Genomic DNA, 17,263 nt, shown 5'->3' with positions numbered 1-17,263 from the left:
AGAGGGAATTCACATATGAGGGCCACATTTGTCAAGTTGTAGGAGTGGACCAATTGCTTTCAGTTAGGATAGATTTGGAAGACCAAAGAGAATGGGTAGAGTCCAAAGATGAACAGGAGGACTGCTGAGCAGTTTTGAGGGCCCAGCCAATGTGAGATAGCAGGAATTTGGAGTGAAGCCAATTGGCTCCTTCTCCAGAAACAATAACAGTAATGAAAGGACAAAAATATTGGGGATAGAGTGTATTCGAGAGCATGACTGACCAAGATATTTAGGCTTGGAAGAAAAGGGAAGCCAAGAAGTAGGTCAATATGTGGTTAAAGCTCTTAGCAGAATACTGGGATGATTGAAGGACTCAATCATATTTAATCCTTCACATGTATTTTGTGTTTTTTAATGTACATGTGAGGAATTAAGTCCAGCTGCTTGCTAAGAAAGGGACTCCAGAAATCATAGGTAGGTTTCTATTATTTCTATTATGTTCCTTGATGTTCTTTGTACTTTTAAAAACATTGTCACCTCATTTCATTAAACAAATTCAACAAACATTTATTAAGTGATGACTGTGTGCATTGTGCTGAGCTGGGGATGGGAGAGATACCAAGTTCAGCTGATAGATGAATCCTGACTTAATGGAATTGAGGGTCTAGAAGAGCCCTATGACCCACACAGAAAAATGTAATTCACAATGTCATGAAAAGTACATTACAGCAGCGCAGATCATAGCTTCTCATGAGTTGTTACTAAATTTGGTATGGGGCATCAAGGAAAACTTTCTGGAAAAGATGGAATTTGAATTGGGTTTTAATAGATGTTTAGGCAATCTTGGCCTGAGGAAGAGAGAAGAAAGTACACTTTCTACTGTTCTTTGTAAAGATGGGAGTCTATGTCTATGGAATATTATCTACACTCAAACTTTCTTGATTCAACTTTTTTCTTTCCCTCTTTCCTTTTTTATTCTTTGTGTCGAGAGATGGCTCTGTGGATAGAGGAGAGGAGAGATTTATATTTGTAATGATAAACAAGCATAAGCCCTTAGATTCATATAGCACCTACTGTGTGTCAGGCATTATGCTAAATGCTTTATAAATATTATCTCATTGGATCCTTACAACAACTCTGGGAGGTGGGTGCTATTATTATCCTTATTTTACAGTTGAGGAAAATGAAGCAATCAAAGGTTAAGAGACTTGTCCAAGGTCACACAGCTAGTAAGTGTATGAGGCTGGGTTTGAATCCAGGTTTTCCTGACCCCCTAGGCCCAAGCCTCTCTATCCACTGAGCCAAGGGTGATACTAAAACAAATGATACCAGTAATTTTTTTTTAATGTAAAAGATGAAGGGGGGGCAGGTAGATGGTGCAGTGGATAGAGCACTGGCTCTGGATTCAGGAGGACCTGAGTTCAAATCCAGCCTCAGACACATAACACTTACTAGCTGTGTGACCCTGGGCAAGTCACTTAACCCCATTGCCTAGCCAAAAAAAAAAGATGAATAGGAACTTAAAGAATCCTAGATTTGTATCTGAAAGGGACTGCAGAGACCATCTGGTCAACCCACTTATCTTATAGATGCAGAAACAGAGAACCTAAGAGGCAAAATGACTTGCCCAGGGTCAAAGTGATGGCAAATAGTTGTGGGGGCACTTTAACTCTCATCTTCTGACTCAGAATCCATCAGTTTTTCCACTCTGCCTCACTGCCTTCCACGGAACAAGCATAGAAGAGAAAGGAGGGCATTCCAGACACAAAGGTGGAGCAGTAGGATGGAGACCCCAGGGCAGCTGGCTGCCCTAGAGGTTCTCATAAGAAAGGTGTCTTATGAAACTGAGGTATTTGTCTATTATGTGCTGCTTACACTAATTGGGCAAGAATAACCATTGTGTGGTTCATACATGGAAAAAAAAAATAAAACAAAAAAACAAAACGAAAAACCACATCCCCAAACCCCACTGAAGCAACCTCCAAGGGAAGAAATGGTGTTGTAAAGCTATGAATTACACAGTGTACTCCCTGAAAGAGAAAATTGCATAATATGTTGTTTTACTACCGCACGTAGTAAAAATCATTCTTAGCTTTTGGGGCCAGAAAAAACAAGCTGGGAAAAGGCACATGCACACAAGTACAAGTTCACTGCTTTGGATCTAAAAAGGTATCTGGCAGGGCTGGATGTGAAGTCCATGTGTTTTTCATTTAAATTAGTTCATGTAAGGTCCTTTTCAAGGGGAGGGGAAGTGGAGCTGGGGGAAGTGATAAATCACCTTAGGAATTAAAGCTTGTTGGAGCTTGGGAAACTCAGGAGCTAAGCCAGCTGGCTGCCACTGCCAAGTTCATGAAGCTCAACAGCCTAATGAGAGCTTGATTAAAATCAGTGGAGAAAAAAATAAAACACTTAAAAATGGTGCTCACAACAGGCTCCTCCAAGGCAAAGGACTGAACCTTCTGTGGTTATAAAATTCATTCTACGTGCACCTTATTGCACCATTGAGGGCATTCCTCACCTGAAATTTTGTTGTTGTTCAGTCAAGTCTGACTCTTTGTGACCACCTTTGGGGTTGTCTTGGCAAAGATCCTGGAGTGGTTTGCCATTTCCTTCTCCAGCGCATATTACAAATGAGAAAACTGGGGCAAACAGGGTTAGGTGACTTGCCCAGGGTCACACAGCTAGGAAGTGTCTGAGGCTGGATTTGAACTCAGGTCGTCCTGACTCCAGGCCCAGCACTCTATCCACTGAGCCCCCAGCTCCGGGAAAGTTTAAAGCCCAACAGATTGGGAGTTTGAGGCAGGTACTCAATGAATGCTTCCCTCATTGTTTTCCTCCCACAAGAACAAATGTGTTTGCATTGAATTGCTGATTTGAACTGGCCAGTCCATTGAAATCTTCTAGACAGACCAAGGAGCCCTGACTTACATCAGATGCATGGGATTCCATATCTTTTAGAGTTTGAACGGACTTTAGACATCATCCCCCTTATTCCACAGATGAGGAAGCTGAAACTCAGAGAGACTCGTTCGATATCATTTGGCTATATCACATAGGTCGTAAGAAGCAGAAACAGAATGTGAACCCACATGCTCTGACTCTAGATCTAAGATTCTTCCCTCTAGACCATTATGGGGTATAGGAAGACTACTGTAGCAATGAAACACCTAATTTTATAAGGAATTGTTCCCCCTTTGAACCTTTGCCTGTTTCCCAAGAATGAGAGGCAATATAGTACAATGGAAAAAATCCTGGATCTGTCAAAATCAGGAGATCTGTGTTCACATTCTGCTTCTGACAATTACTAGCCATGCAACATTAAGCAAGTCACTTGCTGTCTCTGTGAACCTCAAAGACTTCACCTAGAAATGAGGCAAAATACTTTGCGTTTCTTCACTCATAGAGGGCCATGAGGAAAGCGTTTTGTAAAACTGAAAGCTGTTTGAGTTTATAATTATTATTAAGCTATATACATATTAAAACTAATTAATTTGGGAGAAGATCTCTTTTCCTCTGGGCAGCTAGATGATACAGTGGATAGAGCAGTGGGCTTAGAATCTGGAAGATTCATCTTCATGAGTTTGAATCCAGTCTCAGACATGCGCTAGCTGTGTGACCCTGGGCAAGTCACTTAACCACGTTTGCCTCAGTTTCCTCATCTGTAAAATGGGTTGAAGAAGGAAATGGCAAACCACTTCAGTATCTTTACCAAGAAAACCCTAAAAGGAGTCACAAGGAGTCAGACACAGCTGAAATAACTCAAAAACAATTCTTTTTCTCTAGTATAGAGATACTAACATCATAACAGACACACAAGTATGCTCTCTCGTATAGCTGATCCTGGTTATGCTGTTGTTTTCATGGACTTCTATTTTCTCTTTCCTTTATCACTGGGTGATGGGTGTAATATCTGTCCAGGCTTTGTCATCATGCTGTCACCAGGTCTGCTGGCTCTAGATACTCAGACACCAACAGGAAGATAAATGTGCCTTACCTTTCTCCAGAGCCATCCTGACCATACTCACCCATATCTTCCTACTGAGCCTGACATCTCCCAGCTCTGAGGTTCCCATCTTTCTGGTTTCTCTTTGGCTATCAATATGCTCAGAGATCTATATCTGAGCTCATTCAGAGATATACTATATCCCAGGGCCCCTAGGGTGAATGGTCCTCTAAATTTGCCCAGGGCTTTGTACTTGTGCCAATTCATTGAGACATAGACGCTGCACATGTATACATGCATGTATTCTCAGCCATGTACATTAACTGTCATACCCATCCACTCACACAAATCATACCAAAGACACCTGTACTCCTCGAAATCCACACACTCAAAAGCCTCCACAAACTCCTGATAACTCAGCTTCTAACATGTCCAATCCATTTACAACAATTCCATTCAAGCACTTGAGGGCAGGCTTTGTCTGAACTGCTTCTACCAAAAATACCAGCATTGGAGAAAGATCCTGATGCTTCTCTGATAATCCTGGGGTGGTAGTCATAACTGCCCTCCATAGGAAGCTTTGATCTTACTTTGGCTTACCCTAGATCCTCAACAGTTCATAGAAAATATTTGTCATTATTTCTAGTTACTATCTCTGGGAGTTTCAGTTTAAAAAGAATAGAGGATTAAAATTAAATTTCACTCAGACCAAACACTTGGCACTTCTAGCTGTGTGACCTTGGGCAAGTCACTTAACCCCAATTGCCTAAAATAAATAAATAAATAAATTTAAATTAAATGTCAGTCCTCTAAACAACATTTTGCAATACCATTTTATTTCTTACACACACACACACACACACACACACACATACACGCCTAACTTTAAACTGAAGGCTAAAAATTTCAATTTTTTTCTTGAGTCTGTCACTAATACACTGTATGACCACAGAGAGATCCTTCTACCCTTTGGGCCTTGGTTTCTTCAAATTAAATCTAGAAATCTAGATTTAGTTTGTCAGGCAGCAGGCATATATTAAAAATTATATGCCAGGACAGTCTGGCTGATCTCCAATATTTCTTTCTGTTCTCACTTTCTCTGGTTCTATGAAATGGCTCTATGGTCTGATGTAGAGCTGTCAATAGAATTTTCTTTTTCACTCAGGGCACGGTTGAGTAGGTTGGGGCTGGAGGTAGAAAATTTTGGCACAATACAGTCCCATCATACATCCAGAAAGTGTAGCTCCATCTTTGCCTACAGTGGGGTTGCAAGGAAAGGCAAACATCAGAGGGTGAAACCATAACAATAGACCCATGGCAGTGGCATTGAACAAAGCTGGTAGAGAGCCATGAGGGGAGGTGAAGAAGTGATAGTCGCCATGAAGAGGAAGTGACCCCCTCCCTCAGAAGGGTGCTTTCCCAGCCAGCTGTCCTTACCCTGGAGCAAAGCCTCCATTGGCTCTCTGTTTGTTATGGCTCTGTCCCAGCAGGTTGTGGGTATTGGATTAATCATATTTTAAAATGTTTCCATTGAACATTAACCAGAGCACATAATCAGGTGAGAGTAGGTTTTTCTCCAGTGTCCTCAAAATTTCTTCTGGAGTCACACAATATATTCCTTTCTTCTTCTCAGCCTCTCCTCACCCATCCCTCTCCCAATTTTGTAGATCTTATCAATGTCAGGGTATCACACAGTTCATACATATATTATGTATTGTTGTTCGGTAACGTCTGACTCTTTGTGACTCCATTTGGGGTTTTCTTGGCAAAGATAATAGGGTGGTTTGCCATTTCCTTCTCCAGCTCATTTTATAGAGGAGGAAACTGAGGCAAATAGGGTTAAGTGACTTGCTCATAGTCACACAGCTAGTAAGAGTCTGAGGCTGGATTTGAACTTAGGTCTCCTGACTCTAACTCCAACACTCTGTCCACTGTGCCATCTTTGCTAAGTGTGTTCCTCACAACAAAATGATGAGGTAGGTAGTGTAGGTATTATTATTTCCATTTTGCAGAAAAGGAAACTGAGGCTTTGATCAGTGAAATAATTTTCTCAAAGGCACACAGCTTATCACTGGCAGAGTCAGCACATGCACTCAGGTCTTCTGACTCCCAGGGCCCACCAACTCTTGCCCCTACACCAAGTCTGAAGAAGGGGCCTTCCCTGACTATTCCTTATTTTCTTTGGTAGGAAGTCAGCTGGTCTCCTCAAACAACCCTTTGGGTGTGGGGTTAATGGGTGTATTTGGTGTTTCTTTTTCCTCAGATATTAGCCCAGGAAAGTTTCCTCAGTTCTGGAAGAAATTAGGCAAGTTCTCAAAGAAAGCAGGCTGTGAAAAATGCAGCTTCTGGTAATTGTTTTGAGTTCTTTAGGTCACTGTCCCTCACTTCCAGAAACTCATTCAAGCAACATGAAGTGAGTAAGGATTATGGGACTTTAGGGCTGGAAAGGACCCCAAAGTCTATTTTGGCTGACCTCCTTTTTTTACAATTAGGAAATCTAAGGTCCAGAGGGGAGAATGTGACTTGCCTAACGTCATAAAGGGAGTCAATGAAAAAAGTGGGATTTTAATCCTGATTCTTCAGCTCTAATTTGTTTTTTCTACTAACTGGGCTGCTTCATCTTGGGATGTGGGTATAAGAAGATAGAGGGGAGAGGGAGGGAGCCACACCACCAGAGAAATGAAAAGGCAACTTCATTCCTATCTCTGAAGAAGTCAGGACAGTTATGATCCAGGTGTATTAAAAAAATTGAGGGAAATACAAAAAAAAAACCCTCATACAGGGAATGGGAGGAATGACCATTTCCCTAAGAAGTAAGAGGCAGGGCAACTTGTAGTTTACAAACAGATATCATGTATAGGCAGGAGCACTACATTTCGAGCCAGGAGACTTGGGTTCAAAACCTTGTCCCCACCATTTGCTGGTAGAATGTTTTAATGTTCTTGGTGAGTAACAAAAGCATAGTACTTTACTGCCAATATTGGTCTTTAGAGATCATGCAGAGTAATCCATTTATCTGGCATATTTGGAAAGGGAAGTACTGTCACTTATCCTCTCGGGAATAAGAATCTCAGCCCTAAGTAGAGGGGAAGGAGCATTAGATTTCAGGAGTTTTGAGTTCTGATTCTGCCACATCCTACCTATGTAACCTGGGCAAGTCATCTAACTAGAGGAAACTTCTCTAAAATGAGATTGTACTACACCAGCTCTAAATCTATGACCCTATGTTTTTGCCAGCTGTTTGACTTTGGGCAAGTCACCGCACCACTCTGAGGTTCCTTTTCCTCAGTGTAAAATAGGTCGTTGTAGTGAAATCACCTTGTTGGCAGACATTAAAGGAATGAAAAATGTCCTGAACTCTAGAGGGCTGGTGGGAAGGAGTTCCCTTGTCCCTACCAGGCCAACCTGTGAGTGAATGACTTCATATGCAGCAAGCCTGTATCTCGGGGCCATCTGTTTGTTTCTTCTTTCCTTTAGTACAGGGTCTTTTGAGATGTCAGAAGATCAGAAAAACAATTCTAGTGATGAGATTCCATTGTGGAGTTTCCTGGAAGTTGAGTCAGCATAGCCTGTAGCAGTAATAACTTACTTGGCTCAGACTAGGAGCAGCTCAGGCTAGTAACCAATATACCATGTCCTGCAAGGAGGACTGCATTCAAATGAACTTCATGGGGAGAAGATGTTGTAGGAATCCTTTTAAGTTTGAGCCTACTTTTCCCTGGGACCAGGGGGTAGAGTACTTTGACTTTGGCTATATCTTTACAGTAACTATCTTTTTGTAAAATCTTTCTGTTGCTTGGTTAATGACATTGGAGTGCCAATTGCTTAGTCAACCTATAGGGTTGGTTACTATGGGTAACTGATGATTATTGTGAGGGTACAGCACATTGGAGCAAAGACTCAAGCTGATAGTATTAGAAGAAGCCTATAACCCTTCAGAGATCACCTAGCAGCCTAAGAGGAAGATGTAGCTGCCTCCTGGGGACCAGAATTACCCATGGGAATGGGAGGTGGGATAAGATCCCCAGTGTTTATATGGGATAAAAAAAGAAAGAAATTCTCCCTGTGTCATTTCAAACCTTTCACAATCTGGCTGCAGCCTATCTTTCCAGAATGATTTTGCATTTAAGTCTTATGCATTCTGTATTCTAGTCAAGTTGACCTATTTGCAGTTACCCATGTAAAAGATTCTATCTACCTTTGTACTGGATGTTTCATACTTCAATTTTTTTGTCTTGGCCTCTTTTAATTCTTCATTACCTTTAAAGATAAGCTCAAGTATCAACTTTTAAAGAGGCCTTTCCTGATTCTCTCACTTGTTGCTCCGCCTACCTCCATCCTAAAATTGTTTTTGTATTGTATTGTGTCGTATTATTTGTATCGACTTATTGTGTTCTATCCACACTGCCCCTCCTTACCCCTCCCTCCATCTAGAAGGTAGAGACTTGCATTTTTGTTATTGTATCCCTAGCATATAGCACTGATATTGCCTATCATACAACAGATGGAATAAATATTGAACTGAATTATGCATGTTATTTCTGAGTATATATTATCTTCTTCCTTGCCTTTCTTTATCCTGTTTTTATTTCATTTCCCTCCTACACTCTACCACACCTCCCCAGGACACCGACACACCCACACGCACACACTTAACCACCACACATCACATGGCTCCCATGAAATTCTATTTTATCTCAGTATCCTTGTTACTCTTAGGCATCTATCAGGCACATCTTGGACCTAACATGAATGTATCAGTAGCCTGAGGAGCTCTTAAATCCAACCTGCCAAGTTGGTGTTTATCTCAAATATTGACTGCTTTGTGATCCTAGGAAGAAATCATCCCGGAAACTTCTCCTAATCCTGTCTTGGGTGAAACTTAATACTGTCTGTCAAAATATTTGGCAATAGAAGGAGTCAGTGTCCAGAGCACCTGCCCATTGCACCATTAGTCATTCCTGTTACTCGTTTGCTTCTTGAACTGCAGTAGAGAAGTAGTGGCTTAATATTCCTTTTTGTCCTCCACCCATATCTCCTCTCTAACCCAGTGATCTCCCCTAACTTATTGACTGTCATGATACCAAAATGACTGAAAGGAAGTCTTGATTTTGTACTCAGTCAGTTGGCAAATTTAACTGATTTTACTTAAAAAAAATAATTATCCTCTTCCCTTCTTTCCTTTCCCCTCCTCCCCTCCCCTCTCCTCTGTTCCTCTTTTCTCCCCTCCCTTCTCCCCTCTCTTTTCCCCTCTTCTCCCCTCTGCTCTGCTCTCCTCTCTTTCCCTCTCTTCCCCTTCCCCTCCATCCTCTTCCTCTCTCTACCCCCTTCTCCCTCTTTCTTTTCTCCCCTCCTGTTCCCTCCTCTCTCCTCTCCTCTCCTCTCTTCTCCTCTCCTCTCCTCTCCTCTCCTCTCCTCTCCTCTCCTCTTCTCTTCCCTTCTTTTAAGGAAGAAAACATTTAAATATCATTGGACTATCTGAAAAACATAATAAAAAAGAGCCTATATATCATATTTCAAGAAAACTACCCAGCTATCTTAGAACCAGGGGGCACAGTACAAACAGAAAGAATTCACCAATAATCTGAAAGAAACTCATAAATAAAAAACATCCAAGAATATTATAGCCTAAATCTAGAACTTCCAGGTAAAAAAAAAATCACAAGCAGCCAGAAAGAAAGAATTCAAGCACCAAGGAGCCATAGTCAGGATCATACAAAATTTAGCAACCACCACTATAAAGGAATAGAGAAGTTGGAATATTATATTTCAGAAGATGAAAGACATGGTGTTGCAATCAAGAATAACTAACCCAGAAAAACTGAGCATAATACTTCCAGGGGGAAAAAATGAATCTATAATGAAATAGAGGGCTTCCAAAAATTCCTGATAAAAAGACCAGAGCTATGCAGAAACTTTGAAGGTCAAACACAAGAGTTAAAAGAAACATAAAAAGGCAAACATGAATGAACATGATAATAGACTAAACAAGGATAAATTGCTTACATTTTACACATGTACCCTCTGAGACGTTTTAACATCAGGAATCATAGCGTTAGTCTAATTAGAAAAGGCCTTGAAATGATTCTAATATGTCTTGATGATCTTTAGAGAAGGAAAGAAAGAAAGGAAGAGAGGAATGCACTGAGGGTGGAGGGAGAGGAAGAAACATTATAGAATATTTTCTCACATAATTGGGGTACACAAATAGACATTTATACAAACTTTGGAGGACGTGGTTAAGGGAGCCAATGACACTTCAATCTCACTCTGATTTGAACTGGTTAAAGGAAGAAAAAATATACATATGCAGAATTGAGTACAGAAATAAAATTCATTGAGCAGTGAAATAGGAGAGAGGAAGAGAGAAGGAGGAGAGGGAATTAGAGGGAGGCTAGATTAAGGCAGAGAGTAGTCATAAGCAAAACAAATCCTAAGCATGTATAAAAGTATTCAAACCTCTTTTGAGGTGACAAAAATGGAATCTGAGGGAGTGCCCATAAATTGGCAATGGATGGATAAGTTAAGTCATACAAATGTGATAGAATGCTATTGTGTTATAAGAAATGATGAAGTGGTGCATCTCTTTGACAGACCTAATGCAGTTATATCTGCTTTTAAGGTTTCCACTACGATGCAAGGCAAATTTTCCTTGCATTTTTTCTCCACGTTATTGTGGCAGTCTAAATTGAATAGGGGCATACAAGAGGTGACTGAATGAGCCAGTGCCTCATCTTTACATGAATATTTTAGAGTCTTTTTATACTTTTTAATTTTTGGTAGGCATTTTGGAATGGAAGTATGCCAAGAAAAGTATATCCCAGCCCTGCCAATTTGCTAGACCTTTTGAGTTGGGCAAGTTCCATAAGTTTAGTTTGGGATAGATGATTTAGAACTTTGAATATGTAGGTCAGATTCTGAAATAGGAATTATTGTAGAATGTGACCATTTTGGTGAAGATTAAAGGCAGACTTTGAGGTCTAAATTGATTTCAAAGTCCAGTAGTGTTAGCTTGCAGTTACAAGTCTCCCACCTAATGATGGTGATCAATGGTACCTGGAAGTCCCAGACTGATTTTTAAACAAAGAGAAGTTCAAGTGTTGAATCCCATAAATAAAACTCAGTGTTATGTCTGGAAAAAAAAAAAGAAATGATGAAGTGGGTGGTTGCAGAGGAATCTGGGAAGGCTTGTACAGACTGATATGGTTTGAAGTAAACAGAACCAGGAAAACGATATATACAATGACAGCAATATAGTAAAGGCAAAGAACTTTGAAAGAATTGGGAGCTCTGATCATCATAATGACCAATCACAATTCTAGAGGACCAATGATGAAACATAATACTCACCTTCTGAGAGAGAGCTGAAGGACTGAATACTGAAGGATACATTTTTTAAAAATGTGGTGTATGTGGAAATTTGTTTTGATTGACTATATATGTTTGTAACAGGGTTTTTTTTTCCTATGACATATTGCCTCTTCTATTTTTTAAATTTATTTAGTATTTTATTCCCCCCGTTACATGTAAAAACAATTTTTAACATTAGTTTTTAAAACTTTAAGTTCCAAATTCTCTCCCTTCTTCCCTCCTCATTCCCCTCATTGAGAAGACAAGCAATTCGATGCAGGTTATACGTGTGTAGTTATGAAAAACATTTCTGTATTAGTCATGTTGTGAAAGAAAACACAGACCAAAAAAAAAAAACCTTAAGAAAAATAAAGTAAAGTAAAGTATGCTTCAGTCTGTATCCAGACACCATCAATTCTTTCTCAGTGGATAGGCAGCATTTTTAAAAAATCCTAAATCCTTCAGAGTTGTCTTGTATCATTGTATTGCTGCTAATAGCTAAGTCATTCACTACTGTTCATCTTATAATATTCTGTTACTTTATATACAGTACATTTCCCTTTGTTTCAGCTCATGTAAATCTTTCCAGGTTTTTCTGAGAGCAACCTGCTCATCATTTCTTATAGCACAATAGTATTCCATCACAATCACACAGCACAATTTGCTCAGCCATTCCCCAATTGATGGGCATCACCTCAATTTCCAATTCTTTGCCACCAGAAAAGGGCTGCTATAAATATTTTGCATATCCTTTACCAAGCTGTTGACTCTCTTTCATGATTCTCTTGCATTTTTCTCATTTCTCTTCCCATTTTTTATTCTACCTCTCTTACTTGATTTTCAAAATCCTTTCGGAGCTCTTCCATGGCCTAGGATCAATTCATATTTTTCTCAGAGGCTTTGGATGTTGGAGCTTTGACTTTGTTATCTTCTTTTGAGTGTGTTTTGATCTTCCTTGTCACCATGGTAACTTTCTATAGCCAGATTTTTTTTTTCTGTTGTTCGCTCATTTTTCAGTGTATTTCTTGACTTTTAACTCTTTGTTAAAGTTGGACTCTGCTTTCAGGGTAGGGCGCCCACTGTCCCAAGCTTCAGGGGTTTTGTGCAGCTTTTTTTTCAGAGATACTTCTAGATTTCTTCCAAGGTGGTATGATCTAAGGAGAGTTGTGTTTATTACTCTTCTGCCATATGCTCTGGTCTGTGAAAAACCACAATTACGTGGAACTGTGATGAGGATTCCTGCTCCACCATGACTATAAGCTCTGGTGTGTTAGTGTTCCTTTTTGCCCTGGGACTTCTACCCAGGATTATGACCCAGATCTGAGTATGGGCCAAGCAACAGAGTCTTGGACTCAGTGCTAGCAAAGAGACCCTCGTAATTTCCTTCTGACGAGTTGTTTGACCCCCCTTAACACCTGTGGGCTGGGAAGCTCTGGAAGCAACTGCTGCTGCTGCTGATTCAGTGGCTCCCAAGGCCTGCTCCTGGTTTTCTGGGGCCTGGTCTATGCTGGTGCAGCCTGTGCTGAACTGTGCTCCACTCTTACCCAGGTGTGACAGACCTTTCCTGCTGACCTAAGTTGCATGTGGCTGGAAAATTATTTCATCCCATCTTTTGTGGGTTCTGCTGCTCCAAAAATTGTCTTATGACATTATTTAAAGGTATTTGGTGGCATTTTGGGGAGTGCTGAGATGAGTCTTTTTTCTGTCATCTTGGCTCTGACTGCCCTCCGCTCCCATTTTCTTTAATTTTCAAGTGATGATGAGTGAATAGGATGGGAGACAAAAAAGGTAGATTTTTGCTGATTAAAAAATAAAAAAAAAGTTTTTTAAACACAATATTAATTTCCCAGAGCAGAAAATACAAATCTGTACCAAAGAAGGACTCACCATTCTTTTTAGAAGTGTACAGTGCCACACCGTGTCACAAAGTCCAAATTGAGGAAGTAATGTTAGAAAAAATGATAAAAAATATATAGTCAGAGACTCTCAAGATACAAATCCAGAAGAAGAGAATAATTTCATATCATCAAGCATAAAGCCTCAGTGAAAATTATAGATACACTACAACTTGTATTGGAATTCCTTAAAGAAATGAATTCTAGAGAAAATAATGGGAAAGGAAATGAAAGGAAAGAACTGTAAGAAAGTAAAAAGATTGCTAGAGGAAGTATAAAATTTTACTTGAATAAGAGGCTCTGAAAATTACAATGGACCAAACAGAAGCTAATGGCTCCATGAGAGCATAAAAATATAACAAAAATGAAAGCCTGATCAAATATCAGAAAATGTAAGGTATTGCTTGTTGAAAACAGCTAACCTGGGGGCAGCTAGGTGGCGCAGTGGATAGAGCACCAGCCCTGAAGTCAGGAGGCCCTGAGTTCAAATCTGGCCTCAGACCAAATACTTGACAGTTACTAGCTGTGTGATCCTGGGCAAGTCACTTAACCCCAATTGCCTAAAAAAAAGTAAAAAAAAATTAAAAAAAAAGATGCAAAAAAAAAAAGGAAAAGAAAACAACTAACCTGGAAAACAGGCCAAAAGAGAAATGAATGAATAACCATTGAAGTCCCTAAAAACTTCAACCATAAAATACTAGAATGAAAACTGCCTAGATCTTTTTGAACCAGAAGAGAAACTGATGACAAAAAATATCCACAAGCCATCTCCTGAAAACAACAACAATAACAACAACAACAACAAAATGAATGAAAACTTTTGGGTGCATCATAGACAAAATACAGAGCTTCTAGGTCAAACAAACAAACAGAAAAACTGTGGCAACTAGCCAGAAACAAAGAGTTAAAATCCAAGTAGTCATAGTCAAAAGTCAACAAGACCTGCCAGCCAACACCCTAAAGAAGAGCAGGGCTTGGAATGTGATATTCCAGAAAGCAAAAAAGATGCAACCAAAAGTTATCTACCTGCTAAATCTGAGTGTAATCTTATTAAGGAAAAATGAAACTTTAATGAAATAGAGCATTTTTTTTTGGTGAGGCAAATTGGGGTTAATTGACTTGCCCAGGGTCACACAGCTAGTAAGTGTAAAGTGCCTGGTCTGAGACCAGATTTCGACTCAGGTCCTCCTGACTCCAGGACCAGTGCTCTATCCACTGTACCACCTAGCTGCCACAAAATAGAGCATTTTCAAATATTCTCAATAAAGAGAGCAAAGTTGACTACATATTTTGAATTACAAACATAGGAATCAAGAGAACTATAAAAAAAGTAAATACATCTCAGCAATGAACTCTCATTTCCTATACAATGATGAAATATTTATATTATAATATAATTATATTATAGTAATAAAAAAACCTTAGAATCCTATTGTCTTCAATGGCTCACAGAGGGAATAAATACAGCAGAGTGCCTTGAAATAATTTTGAGCTCTTTTGCTGTTCTGTAGGGGAAAAAAGAAAAGGGAAAGAAAAAGGAATGTTGTAGAGAAAAAAAGAGGTTAAGGGGTAGAACACAATATCTTCTATAGTACAGATGAATAAGAAGACTATGCAAACATAAATGAAGTAGTGGGGAGAAAGAGGCCTATGGGTGAATCTTACTTTCATCTGAATTAGAAAAAGCAGAGTTGAGTACACTCCTCCCGCAGCCGCAACCCCAAAGAGATAATATACAAATATATCAAACTGCACTAGGAATCAGGTGAGGACAGAGAAAGTGGAGAGAGATATTAAGGGTGGAGTCAGGGAAGGATCAGCTAAAAATAAAACACATTTCATCTTCAAAGGGTGAAGAGTAAATTTGGGGTGGGATGCAATGAAAGAAAAAAATAAGACACTATGATAAAAAATTGGGCCATGGGAAAAGAAGTGAAGTGATTGAATAAATTCAGATTGCGTTAAATATGAATCTCTAGTGTAGGTCATACTCCTTGTCTTTCAACATCCTCTTCTTTATAAAAAGAACAAAAAAAGAGGAAAGTATAAAGGAATAGGGTAGAGAGAAATAAGGTATTAATAATCAAATATGTGTATGTAATTGAGATTAACTCCTCCATAAAGTGGAGGATATTAGTAGAATGGATTAGAAAGCAGAATCCAACAATATTTATTTACCCAGAAGACACTTGAAACAGAATGATTCACAAAGAATTATAATAAAGGCCAAAGAAAAAGTTTATTATACTTCAGCTGAACTAAAAAAGAAAAAGTATGTGTGTGAGGCCAGTTAGAAATCATGATGTCGGGGCAGCTAGGTGGTGCAGTGGATAGAGCACCAGCCCTGGAGTCAGGAGGACCTGAATTCAAATATGGCCCCAGATACATAATACTTTCTAGCTGTGTGACTCTGGGCAAGTCACTTAACCCCAATTGCCTCACTAATTAAAAAAAAGAAATCATGATCTCAGACACAGCAAGAAGGAAAGTGGCCTGCATTAAAACAGATAAACAGGGAAGCTATGTTATATTTAAAGGCACCCTAGATAATGAATTAATAGAAATACTTAATATGTATGCATCAAATGGAATGGCAACTAAATACCTAAAGAAGAAGCTAATCAAATTATAAACAAAAATAAACAGTAAAATTATAATAATGGAGGAGCACAACGTACCCTTCTCAGACTTAGACAAATCTAATCAAGAAGAAAGTTGTTAAAGACCTGAATAGAATTTTTAAAAAGTTGGTTATGATGTATTTCTGTCAGTGACTGAATGGGAACAGAAAAGAGTATATATAATTTCAACTGATAATGGTTTCTTGAGAAAATTTGACTATGTACTAGAACATATAAACCTCATTAACAAGTGCAGAAAAGTAGAAATATTAAACACATCCTTTGCTGACCACAATGCAATGAAAATTAGTATTCAATAAAGGGCTTTTGGAAAAAAGGATTAAACTTAATTTAAGACTAAATAATTTAGTCTTAAAGAATTTGTGGGTCAAAGAACAAATCATAGAAACAATAGAAAATTTCATCAAAGAAAGTCACAACAATGAGACAACAAACCAAGGCTTCTGTGATGCAGCCAAAACAGCCTTGAGAAAATGTATATCTTTAATCCTTTGCATCAAGAAAAAAGAAAAGAATAGAACAATAAATTAAGCACGTAACTAAAAATCCAAAAGAGTTTGAACTCTTAGAATCTTAAAAATAGAAGGAATGGTAGAAATAGTCCATTTACAAGCTCCTCATGTAATGGAAAAAGAAATTGAGGTCCAAAGAAAATAAATGACTTTCCTTAGGTTGCGTGGCAATTTAGTGCTAGTACTAGGACTCGTACCCAGGCTACTGGTACCCTCAAGCTGGCTAGCAAACATTTTTTAATATGGAGGTAAAAGCAGTAATTTGCCTAACTCTGTGATTTTGTATCATAATGTCTCATAAGATTTATTTACTTAGGTGTATGAGTAGGAGCCAACTACATGACTGTAGGAAGCTAATCAGCTAGTAGTGAGGTTGACATTTGAGACCTTGAGTGCATCTCCCAAAGGAGGGCATGGGAATACCCATCAGTATCTCATTTAGAATCCTGAGGACAATTCTTAATTAAGTGTCAGTCATGTGGGCTGCCTCCAGAATACACTGTTCTAAGAGGACCCACCTTTTATGCTGGCCCATAAAGCAAGTGTTCTTTCTAGAAGACCTTTTGCTCTATTTCACATTGTGTGTAAGAGCCTGAGAGCAAAGCAGAGATAGAAACAGTCTGGGTTCTAGAAAGGATGTTCTTCACTTCCATCATACCCATACCCAAGAAACTATTAATGTTTACTTTGGTCCAGGGTAAAATAGCTCTATGTATTCCAGATCAAATTCTCAAATAGCAAAATTCTGTCTCCAGCCAAGGAGAGAAGACCACATGGTCTTCAAGTGGGCAGAGGAAGTGGAATTTCCCCAGAAGCATGATGCCATAATACAGCCTTTCAGGCAGAGAAGGAGACTTTCCTGAAAAGCATCAGCCTTGAGGGTTGCTTCTCTATAAATCCCAAGTTCAAGAGTTTTGACTCCTAAGTTTTTATTTAGAG

The 17,263-nt window shown here is 39.1% G+C and overlaps 1 non-coding gene across 1 annotated transcript; it reads left to right on the top strand.

The window, feature by feature from the left end:
• Positions 1–10,502: 10,502 nt before the first annotated feature.
• On the top strand, positions 10,503–10,633 carry LOC144456051 (small nucleolar RNA SNORA31). The gene has a single exon (XR_013484957.1). It is a non-coding gene; the product is annotated as a small nucleolar RNA SNORA31 (small nucleolar RNA).
• The last annotated feature ends 6,630 nt before the right edge of the window (positions 10,634–17,263 follow it).

This window comes from Phascolarctos cinereus, unplaced genomic scaffold, assembly GCF_003287225.1.
Source record: "Phascolarctos cinereus isolate Bilbo 61053 unplaced genomic scaffold, phaCin_HiC Scaffold_2;HRSCAF=192, whole genome shotgun sequence".
Taxonomy (NCBI): Eukaryota; Metazoa; Chordata; class Mammalia; order Diprotodontia; family Phascolarctidae; genus Phascolarctos; species Phascolarctos cinereus.
The sequence above is the reverse complement of the archived record's forward strand: the minus strand, read 5'-3'. Positions and strand labels throughout refer to the sequence as shown.